General features: G+C 37.6%; 3 long non-coding RNA genes across 15 annotated transcripts in view; 2 read left to right on the plus strand and 1 right to left on the minus strand.

The window, feature by feature from the left end:
- LOC128076673 (uncharacterized) overlaps window positions 1–19,023 on the plus strand; it is a 310,987-nt gene that overhangs the window by 250,964 nt on the left and 41,000 nt on the right. Inside the window, exon 6 of one of the 12 annotated variants that reach the window (XR_008204581.1) lies at window positions 10,047–10,143. The exons of the other annotated variants lie outside the window; for them this stretch is intronic. This is a non-coding gene — a long non-coding RNA (uncharacterized LOC128076673). The remainder of the gene's footprint in view (window positions 1–10,046; window positions 10,144–19,023) is intronic. 12 annotated transcript variants of the gene reach the window in all.
- LOC128076674 (uncharacterized) lies at window positions 174–12,791 on the minus strand. 2 transcript variants are annotated; one of them, XR_008204591.1, is made up of 8 exons: window positions 10,311–10,538; window positions 8,980–9,037; window positions 6,670–6,713; window positions 3,513–3,583; window positions 2,488–3,050; window positions 1,588–1,739; window positions 817–955; window positions 174–311 (listed from the first exon to the last, which is right to left on the minus strand). It is a non-coding gene; the product is annotated as an uncharacterized LOC128076674 (long non-coding RNA). The 2 variants fall into 2 exon arrangements; XR_008204592.1 differs by lacking the exons at window positions 6,670–6,713; window positions 8,980–9,037; window positions 10,311–10,538 and adding an exon at window positions 12,488–12,791.
- On the plus strand, window positions 3,038–8,891 carry LOC128076676 (uncharacterized). The gene is made up of 2 exons (XR_008204597.1): window positions 3,038–6,018; window positions 6,454–8,891. It is a non-coding gene; the product is annotated as an uncharacterized LOC128076676 (long non-coding RNA).

A 19,023-nucleotide genomic window follows, 5' to 3' on the forward strand; every position in this document is an offset into this window, starting at 1 on the left:
AATCTTTTGAAATCACTGGCAAGGTTAAATTCAGGTTTTGTACACAGGAATAAAGGATTCTTCGATAGACTTTTACCTAATTCCACTGCTACATATTCCTGAAGGAAAAAAAGAGATGATGAAAAAATAAACTGCCTATGAGAATAAATTTTCAGGCAACTATTTGCCTTGATGCAGAGAACAAGTAGAGCTTCTCACCCTCGCTCTTCAAGTCCTGCATAGCAGAATCCCTGTAGCCTCAGCTGGAGGAGCTGCTCTGCTCTGCATAGCCACAGTTGAAAGAGATGCAGCTGTCAGGTCTGTAAAGCACACTGAGAATAGAAATGGTCACGAAAAACGTTTCTTATACAGATATAGATCATTATTTTATTGACTCAAGAACTACCACTTCAAAACACACTGGCATCCCATATATTTCTGCCCCACTGTATCATCACCAATACCTGTAATACCTAAGAGCTGAGCACTGACATTATTAACTCAAAAAAAGGATAGAAAGCCTACAATGCTGATTGCACTTTTAAGAAACAGGCTGTATATGGATTCTGTTACGCTACCAAATCAAAACTATTACCTCAATGAGCTTGGCAAGTGTTTCAAAACAGGGAGTCCAAGGTAATCTACATCTTGTCTCCATTTGCCCTTGCTCTCTGGCTTTGCTTTCTGCAAGAATCCTTGTGAGAAGGAGGAATTTTGTCTGCATTAGGCAGACGCTGCACAAAACAGGAAGAACTTAGCCCTCACACATGGCACACCACAAAACAGCAGAAAGTCAGCTTTCGTAGAATTGTTTGTAGACTAAATCTGAATACAAACCTACTTCCCACGGGATAAAGCTGAAGAGAAACGACTTGCAGATGGACTGTGTGCTATATTCAGTGCAGTTCCCAATGCAAGTCGTCATATGCAGACTCCACTCTCATGTGTTGCCTTTGACCAAAGCTTGGCATCTCACCTGAAGAAGAAAGTAATTAAAAAAACAAAACAAAACAAAACAAAACTGGGCTGAAATTTGTGAGGTTTGCAGTCTTGGTTTCATTTTGCTACTAGGATGGTTATCAGAGGAGATATGAAGCTCTTCATTATGGATGGAAGTCTAGAAATGGTGTAAAACTGTTATTGTCAAAGGTTTTGCAGACTGAGTGATTTTAAATTGGATGTATGTCTTTAACATTTTTCTAGCTTCTAGCTTTCCATTGTGAACTGAGTCTTAGCACATTAGGGCTAGGAAACCAAAACCAGTAGTGCTAGATTTGTCTTAACCTTACCTTAGGCTCAGCTTGAGTTTGTTCAGAGAACTGAATGAAGATTTAGATCAGCTGATCTTATTCATGAGAATAAGCCCATCTCTAATCATAATGCAACAAACTACCTCAACAGCTCCCACAACCAAGCTATCAACACGACCTTGTCATTTCAATTTTTCACACATTTTCTTTGCTCCCCTACCCTCACTCCCCTCCCTCCACTGCTTGTGTACCATATCACACTAAAATCTCATCTCTCCAGCCTACTGCCATGGGCGACTAATCTGTAATACAGCTCCGTTTCAGAAATGTCAAATAGGATGAAAAAGGTAAAACTCACAAAAGAGAAACTTCAGTTGGCCATCACTTATCCTGTGAAACTTTCTCTTGCTCTTCACTTTACACCATGCTCCTGTCCTGCCCAGGGTTAGTAGGGTTTGGCCTTGGTCATCTGAGCGACACATGGACAATGAGGGACTGTTAATGCAGTTTCTAAAAATGAGAGAAATAAATGTACGGCAATCAAAAAATATTCCTCTTTCTCAGCCATTAAAAAAAAAAAAAAAAAAAAGAGAGCAGTTCATAGGATTATTCTTCTAAAATCCACTTATCGTCATTCACCTTTCCTTGTTCCTAAACTTCCCAACACCTGAGAGCATCAAAAACCCATAGATTCCCCTATCTTCTTGCTTTCACTATGAAAGCACTACTCATGCACTCAGGAATAAAGATCAGCGGATTATTTCCAGTTTTTCTATCCTGAGGTAATAAAAAAAAAAAAAAAAAAAAAAAAAAAGTGAACTAGACCAATTAGTGAATTAATACATTTAATGTTTTTTTTTATTATTATTTTTTGCAGGTATTTTATAGGCAGGAAATAGAACACTAAATTTATTCAAAAAAACATTTTGAATTACTGGTTCAGTTAGCTGTATATACTCCAAGTCAGTGGTCAGAGCAATCTATCAGTCTTCCAGCTCTGTCTGATCCAGCTTCTCCAAACAAAATCTGTTAGAAAAGTGATGACGTGTGTTATAAATATTTTTTCTAAAGCTCACACTGTGATCCACGTAGAGAACTGAGGGTCTGGCTTATTCCTGGAGCCTCTAATTTTCTGACCAGTTCATTTCAGTAGAAAGTAGGTACTTAAGGATGATAACCCTGCATCCATAGCACGTTTTATACACAGAATAAAGTTTATCAGTGACTTTCTACATGACAGAAGGGAATTCTCTTTTACCTTTGTCCATTATTCTCAAAGGCCAGAACTCTTCATCTCCTGTGGGTGTAAGAAAACACAGCTTGCAAAAGCGTTAGATCAGACGTGGGTTTTCATCTCTGCCCATTTTCTCTCACATGAAAGACTTATGGAGCAAGCAAAGCATGCTTTTGTTGACCAGCAAAGATCAAAAAGGCAGATTATTTTTGTCCTTCAGCCACTAGACTGATACTCTCAGTTCTGTTAACATTCTGCCCCTGTTTGAACCGGACACTTTGGAAGTATCAATAATGCAAGTTGGAGGGCTGCACTATTACTCATCTTGTGTTTGCCTCTTCTGCAAAATTAAATGAAGTTGAAATCAAAGGAGACACGATCTCAGTCATATAGGCAGAAAATCTCCTGTAGCTTTGCAGCAATTCTTGGTGAAATATTTGAAAATATTTATGTTGGCAGCAGCAACTGATCCACATTGTGAGCACAGAGTTAACAAAATACTTCCACCCCGCAGAGACATAAACAAAGCATTCGAAGGCACTCATCATGCTATCCACCCTCTCCTGCTTCCTTGACAGGCGCATCTCCTGAAACAGAATGTTGTTTTACAGGAACATCAGAAAGTGCAAAAGTAACTAATAAAACAGTGACAGTCCCACTGTAACCACAAGGACTACAAACAGTAAACAGTGCCCCCCTATTTATGAGTGAACAGAATATATGTAGCTATCAGAGCCCTTTCTTAACATCACCAGTTTGGGTCAAGAATAGATTCTGTAAGAGAGCTCAGTTTATTTCTCAGTCTCAGACTGTTTCCATGATGAATGTTCTTACAGGATTCAGATGATTCACTGGATCAAGAACAGAAATGTCAGCTGTGACCAGCTCTGTCAAATACTGTTGTTCTCTACCTTAGCTCACTGCTCTATGCTCACAGTCAACAGCAGCACTCCTATGTTTGTACTTGGCAGAATTATGCTCAATGCATCTGTTGTTGCATGTTTCCTTCCTTAAAAATATGTGCTTAGGAAAATTCACGATGCACTTACATATAAAAGGATTGCGTTGAAAACACTGTAGAAATATTTATCCACAGCTGAGAAGTTCTTGTCAATTTTCTCTGAAACAAAGAATAGTAATAACATCTTCCCATGGTGAGATATATCTGATTATAAGATTTCTAATCTGTTAAGCAACCATGTTGTGCAACAGGTACCACATGGATTCCTAGCTGCTGCCCTACTTTGACATCTCAAGCAGCAGTAGGTAATGAAGGAAGCCTTCGTCTACTGCAAACCCGGCCCACTCTGCAAGTTCAGTTGATTGGTAGCTCAGCCTCACCCTGGGGACCTGCTCCCCTGTACAAGAGATAACACCACAATCCCTGGGCTCCCCTAAGACCAACTGCAAGATTTTCGAATGCAAAACACAGGAGGAGGTTTCTTGGACACCATTAGCCTCTCCTGCAAAGGCTGGTAATAGTCTGAATTTCAAAAGCCTCCTCTGCCCAGTTACATAGGTAGAATTGCTGGTCACTGTGGAGAAAAGATACAAGGGATTTTCAAGATACTCAAGCAAGACTTGGCCTGATTTCAATCAAAGCTGAGAAATGAGAGCTTTTAAAGCCTGAAATTTAACTCCATTTTCTGCTTTTATACACACTTTAAATAATGAGTTTTCTTGCTGTTTTTCACTAAGGTCTGTTGCTTTCTTGCAATAAGAATGGATCTAAGAATAATGAGACACTCGGTGACATTTTCATCCCAATAAAAAAACCCTTGCCTTATTCTTTCACAGTTCTCAAGTGATGCTCGCATGTATCTCAGTATCGTCTTATCATTTGCAGCTAGTTTCAGATCTCCCTCTTCACCCAGCTCATGCGCAGTCTTCCCAAACATTTTTTTATAATGTTCAATGGCACTGCATGCCTCCATTTGTTTGCTTTCTTTTAAAAAACAGTGGATGGTTCTCCATAGTGAAGATTTTATAGACAAGCAAAGTAAAAACAAGCCTCTTTTATCCTTGCCTCCTTTCACTCTAACAAGTGAATAGCTTAGATGTACGTTAAGTATTTGAAAGAATAATACAATTTAACCAACATACGCTGCTTGGTGACCTAAATCACCTGCTTTCATAGACAGTTGACATTATTTACATTGGGGCTTTTATGTAGAGACTCATTTTGAATGACCCTTCAGAGTGAATATGCGCAGTAGGAGCACTACTCAGTGTATCAGCACCTACCACTTACTGTACTGTCTCCAGCTACCATGTATTTTTCAACCATGTGACTACAACTCTGAGGAAAAAAAAAGCTTTTTTTTTTATTTTGGTCAGTGGCTGACTTTAAGACCATACTCTGCACACAAAAAAAACTTGATTCCTTTCACTGATGAAACATATCCAGCATACCCTAAACCTGACATTTCCTTCCAGGGAGTCAGCCCTTGACAAGGGTGAAGCCAACTCTGGATAATTTCAAGGCAGACTGGAATAAGCCACCTTTTCGTTGCAGTATCTGATGTGGCCATAGACATAAAACATTTGGAGACTTACTTGGTGTCTTTTCAGAGAAAAATATTTAAAAATGAAGCTGCAGATCAGACAGCTGAGCTGACAAAGCTTACAGGAAGTGAACACAGTAAACAAGTCTCCAGACACTGCAAGACAAGAAGAGCAAATATTTTCTTCCTTGGGAAGGCAACTAGTTTTTACTAATTTTTTATTTGACTATATCCCATAGGTGTCAGATAACAGGGGAAGAAACAAGTAAGGATGTGGATTGGTGTCAGTATGGATTTAATGAGAAATACTATCATTATAACATTAAGATTTTTAAAATCATAATATTTTAAGGAGTTTGTTTTTTTTTTTAAACTGAGACTTATACATCCACAATTTCTTCGAGTATTGCTACATTATTTTATCTTGCCTATATATAGTCATGAATATTATTCTGTGTTATTGGACATTCCATGATACAAACTATAATATCAAGGTACCATTATTTCCTAGTTTATCCTTGCTATAAAGTCATTATTTCCAAATGTTGACTCCGTAGATCTCTAAAGAGTTAAATGTGAGGAACTCAAAACCTCATATAAGACAATAATAATCCCATAAACAAATGTAGCTTCATGGTACTAAGTAGATGAGCTTTGATCTCAGTGGGGCACCTCTAGCTCTGAACGCCAGTCTCGAATCTGACCATTAAAGCATTAGTCTCAACCACCAGAATGGGATGTGTTTAGAGAGGTGCTGTGTCACCATACACAATTTTGGGTTTTGAAGCTGATGAGTTTAAAATCATCTATAAGGATAAGTTTACAGCCAACTGTAAGAATCTAGAACACTTGTGATGGATCACCTTCAGACTCTTCTGCCTTTCTCTTCCCTACATCTACCTGACCATAATCATGCAGGACCTGTTTTTATCTATTTGTATTTTTACATAGCTTTGCATTTGCTTCTTTGAAATTAGACCTCCCAGCATAACTTTCAGGTTGAACTCACTGAGACATACTGCATGGACATCTCCAATAAGTTGAAGTTTGAGTTGAGGACAGGCTGAGGGAGTTGGGCTTGTTCAGCCTGGAGAAGAGAAGGCTGCGGGGTGACCTCATTGCAGCCTATCAATACCTGAAGGGAACCTACACCCAGGAGGGGAGTAAACTCTTCAAAAAGGCTGACAACAGCAGGACTAGGGGAAATGGATCCAAGTTGAAGGAGGGAAGATTTAGGTTGGATGTTAGGGGGAAGTTCTTCACAAGGAGAGTAGTTAGGCCCTGGAATGGGCTGCCCAGGGAGGTTGTGGATGCCCCGTCCTTGGACGTGTTCAAGGCCAGGTTGGACGGGGTCCTGGGCAACCTGATCTGAATGTGTATGTTTGGTGGCCCTGCTAGGCAGGGGGGTTGGAACTACATGATCCTTGAGGTCCCTTCCAACCCGGGTGATTCTGTGATTCTGTGATCTGTGATCTGTGAAGCTTAGGACTGTATGATACTCAAAGTATTAACTGCAATAATTACTTATTTTATGGCATACCAGCTTATTATAATATGAAAACCACTGTCATTGTGATTACCAACAGAACACATAGCAACTGGGAAAATAAGGTGTTCCAAGTTCATAATTATCAGAGCTTGCATGCAACATTATTAGATCCCATGCAGGTAACATAGAAAATTTTATATCTAATTGACTTACCTACAGAAAATTCATGCTGTCTCCTGCCCAGGGGTGCAAATCTCCTTGGAAGAGCAAGACCAGAATTGAGGAGCCAGGAGAGAATTTTTACAGTCTTTCACTGTTCATTAAGCGAAGATCTGCAAGACACAACCTGATGTTGTCTGTCTTTTTAAGAGATACATCTTCCAAGAAACCTGGGCTTTTAATTTACAGAGCTCAGAAGAATGTGAGAATATGATAGTCTGCATCTCTGTGGGGACCAATTATTGCTGGATGATATTGTGTTTTTTGGTTTTTGTTTTTGTTTTTTTTGTTTTTTTTTCTTCTCTTTTTTTTCCCCACAAATAGAAATTGTTCGATTTCAGCACGTGGAAAATCCAGGAAGCTAATCCATGCAGAGCACTAATTCTGCTCTCAAACACAAGAACACACACAGTTTCTGAATGTATGTGGTAATGACCTCCAGTATGATGCAGAAATGTAGGGATGGCTTTTACAAGATATCCAGCAATGCAAGGCTGCTACATATCGGATAAGATCCAAGCCCTTGCTGTGTAACCTCCACAGCCTTAATGATGTTCTTAATGGATACGTGGGCTGAAATTTACAGTTTCAACATGAGAGCTGAGAGTTGTGGGTGTTTTATATTGTTATTTTAATTAAATAAATAAGACATCAAAGTGATTCTAGAGACAGCAAATGCAAGTTTTTCTCATTTTTTACAATGCTCAGACAGTCTACCATGATTTCTCATACAGCGTTCTGTTAAAGTTGTAAGGGAGGCTCCAAGTCCCAGATTTTGTTTCAGAAGCATGATGAGTGCATCTGTATGCACGTTTGAGAGACTACAAAATTAGTATATAGATTATCTTGGACTTCAATATCTCAACTGGGAAATGAGGATAAACTTCTTTTACTGTACATACCTTTATGTACTACATAGCAATAGCTTTCAGTACACAACTGAGATGTATTGTCTCTTTTTTTTTTTTTTTTTTTGAAGTCGCATTTGGAAGTATATATTAATTTATTGCACTTTACAGATACATGATAGAAATCAAACTGCTGAATGTAATCTGAGCAGGAAGCTGAAGAGAAAGATTAAAACAGTATTTTAAATTTAGTCTAGTTTGCAAATGACCCTTGACTCTTTCTGCTTTGTGTATTCTTAGAAGGAAAATATATGTAAAATATGTTTCCTTCTCACTTTATCAGGTCTATGTTATTAAGGGCAAACCAATAACAAATAAACCAAACACAAATATTGTTGATTGTATTACTATAAACTAATATTACTGGACAAATTATTAACAAATAATAACTCCTTATAGCCATTTGGTAAACACTGGATGAATTTTTGTTAAAGATCATTATGCCATATATTTTCAGCTGCTCTGGGAATTGTGTTTATGGCCAAAAATCAAACCAAAGCAGAGTATATGGCCACAAAAAAAGAAAAGAGCTATTTTCACTAATAGCTTATGAATGATTTTGCAATATAATTTCATTGGGTGTTAGAATATATTTTATTTTATCAGTTTCAGATGTTTCAATTTTTTTTCAGCTTTCACTTCTACAAGTATTTCATTCCATTTCAGTCTAACGATAAAATTTCATTTTAACTGCTGGATATATTGGTTTCTCCACAGTTTTTCTTCTTTTTATTTTAACCACTTGAGGACTTGTACCACAACGAGAATGTCTCTTTGTTCTCTCTGTCTGATTTAAAGCAAATTGCCCTATGTACTACAGTAGTTTTGAATGTATTAAAAGTTTTTAAAATCATGAATTATGTGAAATATTCTAACAGTTTAAGTTTAAATGATGCAATTAGCCAGTTACAACTGGAACTACCAGGCCTTATTTAAAATAATGAGGTCTGACAGTTATGGAGCCTGAATTATTCATTGATAACTAGATTTTCCTCTTTTGCAAACCATGGCTAACATTAATAACAGAGGTGTAAGTGTGATAACAAAAGAGTTTGACATTGGGAATACAAATACAAACGTGCTAAATTCTCCCTTATTTAAAATTACTTCAGTAGTAACATTTCCAAAGAAAAATTCTTAAGATTATTTTCTCATAGATTTCAGCATTTGCTTCTGCATGGAATCGCTGTTTAAAGTAACAGATCTTGGTGCCTCAAAGAGAATATTTTCAAAATACAGTTAATTTCTTCATGTGCAATATTGTAATATTGTAAGTATGTTATCTTACAAATAAAATACAGCACTTTCTATTGTGACTTATCACGCTTCTCAAAGTACACACCAATGGCATAGAGCCCTCCCTGGTCTTGAAGATATACGATTTCCTAGTGCTCACCATATCACTGCTTTGCTTCATCCATGACCACCCCATCAGATTTGAAGTTAGCTTTTTACTTTAGGACACACAAGTAAAACGTTATTCTTTTAACATGCATAGTAAGAATGGTATCAAGCACCTTCTAGTATTTTTATAAAAGTCTGAATTCTTATGTGTAATTGCTTCCTGTAATCCTAGATGTTATTAATTAACATTGCTAAAGAACAAAACAAAATATCCACATAAAACAATCTACCAATAACAAACATATTTGTCTTCTACTTATCCAAGCGCTCATATACATCTGGGTGTCTTTTATGAAAGAAAGAACTTATACAATTGCAGTAGCAACTGGTATGCTCCGTTGTTCTCTCTCAAAATAAAATAAAGCAAAGAAAAACAAGATGTATAATCTTTCTGGAAGTAGAACATGCTAAAATGACTCATCTATAAGTAGGAATGACTGATTTTTGTCTAGAACTTTTGGTTACCACAATAGATAGATAACATTAAATTATCTGTGATATCAAAATAGAGATCTTAAACAAGCAGAAGCACAGACTCAATTTAGGATGACCTGTTGAGTTACTGTAATTACACAACTCATCAACAGAGTTGTTTAGAAGGTAATTATGCAACTGATTCTCAGAGTAACAGAAATAGGTGAAATTTTGCATGAAACCTAAATAGGTTAAACCTCCAACTGGATGCAGTGTTTTTCTGCGCACCTAACTGGAACTTTCTGAAGACTGTAGCCTAAACATGCATTTTAATAAAATATGCGTCTGTTATATTGTATTGCATACAGTTCCCCAGTGGAGAGAAATCAGAGAGGCGAAGGTCAAAATAAATGCTATATAGATATTGAAGTCTGTTCAGTGAGACTTTGCAAAGGAGGATTTGAAAGATGACTATTTTTATTAGTGCAGATGCATACAATATAAACTGATTTTTTTTGTGTGTGCAAATGTCAATTATAGCATACATATTGTTCACTGATGATTATGTCATTGGTCAAGAGGGAGGAGAGCCCCTAGATGAATGATTAATAATCAATGTGTCTGGGTTCTTATTTTATTCCTCAGAAAGGAAGAATGAATTACTGATGTCTCTTCCAAAAATGATAAAACCTCCAAGAAATAGGTCACACCACCCACATCTGTACGCAGAGGGGCCCCCTATGTAAGTAGATTTCCTTGTTTTGGGCATGGAGGTTCAGCCTCCCCTACTGTATCATTGCTTCACCTTCCTACACTCTGATGCAATTAGGGAGGAAAGGCAACGTAGCTCAGAATCCTATTAATTTTTCATATAATCATAAAAAGCTCAGAGAGAGGGTGGAGAAATACCTGGGGAAAAGGAGTCTGAAGGAGGTCCACAGTAGTGTCTAAGCACGTGGTCTCTCTGCATAGGTGAACCCAAGTCTTCCACTAAGTTTGGGCCAAAAGAAGGCAAATCAGACTGGGGCCCCAGGGGAATGAGAAAGATAACGAATAGTTCCTGGAGAAATACTCATTCTCTGATATTCAGTGATAAATTATCCCAAAGTAGATACAGGATCCACTAAGTATTTGCATGTATCTGTCAAAATTTAATGTTAACATGGACCATCATCCCTCCTGGGGAAAAAATAAAAAAGGTCACATCACTTTACATTGACAAACGTAAGTCAGATGGAATCAGTAGAAATGTTTGGTAGAAGCATATGGTAGTTTGTTTGTTTCTTCCCCACCCAAAGGAGAAATCATATGATAGAACGAATGGTTTTTTTAATTATTCAATCTCTGTTAGTAGCAGAGTAGGGAATTACTTTAGCTTACTCCTGTGTTGTGTCCTAGGTGCCAGATACATATGCCTCCAGGCAAGTTTAACTTGCGCACTCTCCTTTTTGTTAAGTGCCTGATGCTTCTTCTTAAGGAAACCTGCTAATTTCAACAGCTAAGTTGCATGCTCCCTTTCTTTCTTTTCCCCCATTCACACTATCTCCTTTATCCTTCTACCACTGCTGCAACGTCCTAGATGAGATCACAAAAACCTGAACCTCATAAGCCAAAGTGCTGGTATTCAAAAGCACTGATTATTTTATGCTAATGAATGAGCCATCTAGTAAGACAATATTTCACTTGTTGTGCCCTCCTGGTGGTAGCACAAAATAAATCCAACAGTGTCCTTAATTAACTAAAGAAAGTAGAAACAAATCTCTGTGGTTTAATAATATTTATGGCCTAAAATGAACAAACCAAAGAAAGGGAGAAAAGTAAAGAGGGGCAATTCAGAGAAAAACATAATACAAAATTCTCACGTATACTAGAAAGCACATCTGTAAAGACTTGTAAATAAGACACAATCCTAAATGAAGCAAAATTAAGCACTAAAATTAAGGTGATCACTGAAGAGTGTGTTAGAAAATGTATTTTTATATTTGTTAAAAATAAAAGTTAAAAAAAAAAAATTAAAAAAAATGAAGGCAAATATCTCTCGAAGCAAAGCTAGATCTTGGTGCCCACGCAGGAGTCAGATCATTTTTATCCATAAAACACACAGTATCATATGATGCCTGAACCTTAATTCAAGTAGCTCGACAACATGAATAAGAAAATGCCAGGTCCATTTAACTGTGTCCTTTGTCAAATGCCAATAGAGATAGTGACTTTTTATAAGTATCCGGTAGTTAGAAATATAAAACACTGTAAATAGATAAGGCTACATGGGTTGTATTAATGTGGGGTCATTTCACCCATTTACAATTCCTATTCTTTGGCTAGAGACACATATTTTGTTCTAGCCCTTAAAATATCCTGCAGATCTGAAGTGCTCTTAGAAAGAAGTCCGCACAGACCTACATCAAAGAAGATCCCAGAAAAAGCATCGGGGCTCCATATCATCAGGCTAACTCCAAGGGATCTCAGAAATTTAACTCTAGGGGAAGTACAAATGCACTTTCAGCAGCATAGCTGTATTGCAGACTGTTTCACGAGTTTCTTACTGGAACACATGCTTTTCAGATTGCAAACAATCTATGTAGAACTAGAAATCCCAGCAACACACCATCCAATGAAAAAGACTTCAAGAATAGACAGCTGAATTTGCTGTTGTTATTGAAACCTTACTTGAGCCTGTGAGACTTGTTCTTTCCTCAAATTACTTTAATTGAGAAGTCTGTACTCACACTAGGGCCAATAGCATGCTGGGATTAAAACGATGAGCGTTTCCTAAAGCCTATCTGCTTATATGACAGAGCAAAGACTGAATTTCCTAGCAGGTGTGCAACTAAATGTAAAACAATGACAATACAACGTATTTGAAATTTGCCTTGACCACATGTGCAAACCCTGTGAAGTGCTAAGTTCTCTGTAGCCCACTCCCTTCCTTCTCCTGATAATTTTATGCTATCTTGTAACATTGTAAAATGATAGAAGTACAGCAATAACAGCAGGGTGGCAAAGCTTTTGACTGCAGCAACTGAGGAAGACAAGCCCAAATGCAGCAACCACAGACACAGATATGAAGGAAAAGAGCTGCTTACCTTTCAAAGGTCTCAGGTATGCAGGGAGCTCCAGCAAGATACTATTGCCTCTATTGCCAACCCTTATATGAGGTCTGGGATGTGGGGGATTCTGACTCCATCCCTTCCAGTCACTCAGGGGCATTGCATGCACCTGAGGTGCCTTGGATTGCCCCTACCTTCCCACCAGGTGCTCAGTTTCTGGTTCAGGCCGTGACTTAGCAGTTCTGCTACACATTTTTAGATTGCTCTGTCTTGATATCACTGCAGCATTGTCTGATTCAGGATTTACAACATTTATTGACAGCAGGAAAACACATTCCTCCTTAAAACTCTATAATTCTTCAGATTACAATGCTGACTATGATCTCACTGCCCATTGCTCAATGTCTAAACCATGCTGTTTAAGTTGAATAGATATTTCAGGATGATATGTAAAAAGATTTGTTAATGCTATGAGATCGATTCACTGCAATGAATTTAAAACAGAGAATACTTACTGACGTGTGTCACTGTATCACACAATCTGTTGATACACAGTCTTGTTTGTAAAGCCTTAAGGGATACTAAAGGTCCACCATAAGGTAACCTCTAAACAGAAAAGTAATAAAATATGCCAATGAAGAAAAAACAATATTCATGATAACACACAAGGAATTATGAGAAATATTTTAATAGTCATCCATTCAGTGATAATTTTTCTGACTCACCTCATTAGTGCACTCATTGTCTTCAACTACAGTTGCAAAGCATTGTCCAAAGTCACCTCTCCATCTGAGTGATTGGAGCAGGGAGTTTCTTCTTCTTGTCAAATTGTGCACTCTTTGGAGCAGTGGGAGATGGACCTGCACAAAGGGGTAGAATTGCTCAGAAAGAAATGCTGGGAAGAAGCAAGCATTCTCCAGCCAGAGAAGGGAGCAAAGGAGCCTCTCCTGGAGCCTCATCACAGGCAGCACCTTGCATGCTCCCTCTATCCCTACTGTGAAAGTTTGGCTGGAGGATGATGGAATGGCACCATGTCCACTCTTCTATCCTCAGGAACTGGATAACCACATGCTTGAAGCACCTTTGTTCTTGAGAGCTACTGCTGCAACTTGCAGGTCCTCAGCCAATTCTGTGTTTACTTTCCCTTCCTGCACAGTGCTGATCGACAAAGACAGATGCATAAGCAAGAGGGTGAATAAATTGGGAAAAAGATTTAAGAAATGAACAAGGCAAACTCCATTCACTCCAGTAATCTACCAGTTCCCCTTCAACTCCACTGAAGATATCATGGCCCAGAAACAATAGGTTCTCTCTATTCTCACATTGCAAATAGTAGTTTGTTTGGTTTAAAAAAAGTAATGCCAATTAAATGTCATCACTTATCTACATACAAGAAGAACATGAGACAGCATACTAATTTTACACACGTTACTCTTTATGTAACTGGAAATGAATCATAAATGCATATGTATGGAAGGAATACATGTAGAACTTCCTATACTTTAAATGGCTCTTCACATTTTTTCTCTGCTCATACTAAATGATTTTTGTCAATATTTTAATTTCAGTTGGGAAGGGTGGAATCAAAGAGTGACATCTGGGAAAATTATTGTCAGCAAAGTGATGACTACATATCATAACTAAGAAATAATGTAAAGAAGGAAGAAACTTGATACAAATTTTAAATTTACTACTAAAAATCAAGAAGACATATTTAGAAATAAACAGAACAATATTCATCAATGTATAGTATTGTAAGATGTATTATATACATAAATGATCATTTCTGTAATCCTAAGAATATTAATGAAGCAACTAATAAATAAAATAAGCACCAAAGGACAAGAATATGACCTTAAAGTCCTTACTCAGCTGCCCTATTAACTTTTTGAACACCACTGAAAGTGTGTGTCAGCTGCTTAAATTAAAGAGAGAGTAATTAAAATTACACAAGTAATAGGTGACTGGGGTCAATCTCCATCACCCTATCTCCTATATTTCAGAGCATTTTACATTTTTTCCATCAATATACAATCTTAATTTTCCCTGCACATCACTCTTGGTTTAAAAACAACTTATCATGATAAGCATAGCTGTTCACTGATGGTCAGAGCACAAGTTTGGGAGCTATGGTCAAATCTCTTCCAACAGTGCATCAGGTGAGTTGATTTCTTTGAGTATCTTTCTGTATCTTTTTTTAAGCAAGTGCTTTGAGTACTGGGGAAGGAAAAAAAAAAAAGAAAACTCAGATCTGTGTTTCAGATCTATATCTAAGATCGCTTTTTCCATGACACACAGCAAATGAGCAAAAAAGTCATACTCATGCTCTTCTCTTGGACATTAAAAGTCACAATAGAACAGAGAGAGCCTTAATAATAGCCCAGACTTTCGTATTTTTACTGTAATAATAGTAATAATAGTAATAATAGTAATAATCATAATAATAAAAGACGTGAAAAAGCAAGAGTGGGAATGGAACCAGACAGGACAAAAAAAAAAAAAAAAAAAAAGGCAAAAAAAAAGGTTCTGACCAGAAATAGTTCTTTCCTCAAAAACATTGAGAGGCTTCTCTTAATGCCAAAGCATTTTTCAGACTTTGCTGTAAGTCATTGCACAGGTACAAATTATTTAGTAATAACCATGCTGAAAATTTCTAGTCATTCTAGTATTGTCTGTAAAAAGTATTTTGAAGGCACAGTCTGCACACAGCATCTAATGCATGTCTTCAGCAACACCTGGAATGCAATAAGTAAGTGGAGTTATTATGTGCTGTTAGTTGAGTGTATTGATAAGGGAAAGGGGAAAGTTCTAATGTAGGTACCTGCTTCCTTTTCTAGGGGGATTCTCACCCCACAGAGGCAAGAGAGAAAGCACAGAATCCAATACATATCTGTGTTCCACAGGTGGTCACACCTGTTCTGTCCCTTTCGCTTTGTGGTATCAGTCCAACTCCCTGTGATAATTATGGAGGATTCAGAGACAACATCAGGAGGGATCAACAGACTTTGAGATATGAAGCTATTATTACTGTTCATCACATTAATAATTATTCAAAACCTTTGCAGTTTCATATATTGACTCAATGGAGATACCAATGCATCTTTCCCTAATTTTACTAACCTTAGTGCCACTAAACCTTTTCCGTAGCTCCCTCTGTGTGACGAGTTCCCTTAATCTGTAATAAAATTCACTCCTCATTAAGTACTCATGATCATTTTTCCAAAGGATTGAGCAGAATGGAAAATACTCAGTTTTTTTCTTCCATGGTCCCACCTGTACAGGTCAACACATTTTTTTGTTGAAGGGGGATTTGTATGTGCATGTTAAAGTTTTTATTTCACTGGGATCTTCAGAGATTTGTAATGAAGTCCTGCTGTTAGCGCTATTAGCAGTAGGTCTGGAGAGCCATACATGACATTTGCTGTATTATGCCTTAGGGCCTCTGTGAGAGGCCAGCTCTCTCATCTGGAAGAGATATTCTGATCAATCAATGGTGAGTAAGACTGATTCATAAAGTGAACCCTTAATAAGTAGAAAAGGAATTCTCCCAAAATACTGGCAGAAGAGAAGAATGCGGGTGAACACAAGCAAGAGTTGGCACAGGCTTTAGCAGTCTCATGTCTACTCTCACAAATTTCAGCTTTTTCATTTTGTCTTTCTCCCTTGAGTTGCACATGCAATTTCATCAAAGATGGAAGTTTTGTCTCAGAATTTACACAGCAGTAAATCAGGTGGACTAAAATTAGAACAGAAAACGGCAAAACACAACAAAAGAAATAACAATCAACAACAACAAAAGGAAAACAGGTTGACTACAACTACTTTAAACATCGTAGCTCTTACAAAATGATGATTAATATCTTTAGCTCTGGTAACATCCAAGGAAACATGGTGTTTATCTTTGATATACTGGTACTTTTTTATTACATTTCCAAGGCTTTTGTCTATGGAAAGTCTACTGAGAGTGAAGATCTCCAACAGAGTGGAATGACTCATTTGGCACAAAATAAAATTAGACTAAACTAAACCAATGAGATTGAGCCAGTCTACATATCTTTCACCTCCATTCTGGCTCTGAAATTCTCCTTTATGTGTAGCTCCATAGAAATCTTACTCTGCGTTATACTGAATTCAGATAGGATTCAGCTATGCCACTTAACCAACTATTGGAGATGATGGGGAGTTCTTCTCTTTTTGTGAAAACTCAAAAATGTACAATTCTGCCTCATGACAGAAGAACACAGTAGTGACTACACACTCCTCTTGCCAGTAAAGTAATCCTCCCTCCAAATCATGCCTTCTCTTCAGGAAAGTTGTGACAGGCTAAAACACTCCCTGACCATACCCCACACCTTGTTGATGAGAGCACTTCAGTATAGACTTGCTGCTGTGTAGGCTGATTTCTTGTGAATTGGGCCTTGGATGTGCATGCCTGGAGGTCACGTTAGGGCCACCAGCATCCAGCTGCCTTCTGCATAGCCATTCTACAAGGGGAATGCTGGCAGCTCTAAGGTAGAACACCGACTGGCAGAAGATCTTTCCTTAGGTTTTTGTTCTACACGTAAAGTTTAGAGGTTTTCCTCTCTTACAATTCTTTTCTCAAGCAGTTAATGAGCTGTAGTCAATTCTCTCCTCAACTATCACATATGGAAACTAAGTAAGCCAATATAAAAATAGAAATCTTTCTATCTGTCTATCTATCTTCTCACTTTTCTAGTATTCATCTCTTTCTTGTATTTTTGTCACTTCTCAGTAACACTGAAGACAGATGGGAAATGTAGTTTCTTACAAAGTCATTGTTGGTTAGATTGTCACTGAACTTGAAAGGACTTTATTGCAGCCCTCCTAAAAATTGTTACTCTTCAGTATTTTCCTAACCACCACCTTTTTGTGATGGCTGAATTTAAGAAGGAAATTGTCATTTTAAACAGTCTGTTTTTATAGCAACTTATCAAACAGTGGCCTTTAGCTGTTGTTTTGTGACAGCCACTCTATTAAAATCCTGATGTAAACAAGTGGAGAAGGTGAACTAGAAGTGCAGATATTTGCACTGCATTACTGTCAGGTAAAATTTTAAAGATAGGTTTTATGAACCCACTATTTGCAGTCAAGGCTTTTGACTACAGCATCTGAAATCATTTAAGTAGACAAAGTGTTTTGTCAAAACATACTGCTGGGAGTCAGTATGTAGCTTCTTTTTATGTAATTCAGTTTGGCTCTGTTGTTTGCATGAGAGAAGGATATCTAGCTGGGCAGCAATACTGGAGCTGTGTATGATCACAATACGGTGACTTTCCACTGTAATTAATGGTAAATGCCTTTTGTTTTCATTTGGTGCCTAATGCATGCATAATTGTACTGTACATACAGACGTTCCAAGGGAGATGCTTGAGGGCTTCTAAATACAAACAACAAAACCCAAAGATTTTTACAGTTATCTTTGTAGGAGTGGGAGGTGCATAAGAACGTGTGCCCACTTTAAAAGCACCAATCTCTGTGTTTTGCACAGCATAGCATTTGAGAGAGATGGGCATTTTAAGGAATTAGAGTTATTGCTGCTCTTTCAGCCCTGAGCCCCCACCCAAGGTGATTCTGAACAGGACTGCCCTGCGCATGCTGGCTTGCTGTGGTCCTCTGAAGAGCTGTACAAGGGCAGCACTATTAGAGTACAGTACATGCTAGCAAACCTCTCTTCACCCCATAAACCACTCTGAAATTGCTGAGATTGTCTGCAAGTTAGGCAGCTTTCTAAAAAATACAGCCTAGACATTCACCAAACATTTGCCCAACCACTTTAGAAACTATCTGATCTTCACATTTCCAGCTCCACTACTTCATCTAGAGCAGCAACAGCAGCACTGAATGTGACTAGGGAGTTAACCAGAAGTTCACAAACCTGATGCTGTTTGCTGGGGTTATCCTGAGATACGAGGCAGTACCCCTTAAATGTGAACTACAGTTATTTCATATGAATTATCATTTTGCCAAGCCATACCTTACAGTGTTTTTCATTTTAATTTTGATTGAAACCAGAATTTCTCCAAAAGACCTGTATAGTTTCAAATGTAATTTCCAAACTTACTTCACTTAGATACTGCTGTCAATTGAAACCATGATGACAGGAGGAGGAAAGGCATTTAGCTCCTCACACAGAAATAACATATCATTTTGAGGTGTAAACCACACAGTTTTAAATAAGCTAAAGTAAGCTAAAGTAATAAAGCTGCAAGACATGAAGACCAGCTCTTCTCCATTAGCATATTGGCAGAACATTAGTAGATAAATGGAGAAATCTGCAAAGATAACGAGAAGAAGAAAGCATTTGTCAGGCAGTAGCAATGATGAGTGTAAGAGGAGTAAGATAAACAGCGCAAAAGTTGTCAGATAAAAAGTCAGCAACTTCCTGCAGTAAGATTATATGTCTTTTAGCAAGTCCTTTCCATCCAGATTTTCCTTTTAGAACTTTATTTTGATCTGCTACACATCAAAGCCAGATAAATTATGTAAAATGCTCAGGCGTCCTTTGCCCAGACATAATTCTACATCTGTGCACATAAATCAGATCATTTAAC

Source organism: Tympanuchus pallidicinctus, unplaced genomic scaffold, assembly GCF_026119805.1.
Source record: "Tympanuchus pallidicinctus isolate F22 unplaced genomic scaffold, pur_lepc_1.0 scaffold15, whole genome shotgun sequence".
Classification (NCBI taxonomy): Eukaryota; Metazoa; Chordata; class Aves; order Galliformes; family Phasianidae; genus Tympanuchus; species Tympanuchus pallidicinctus.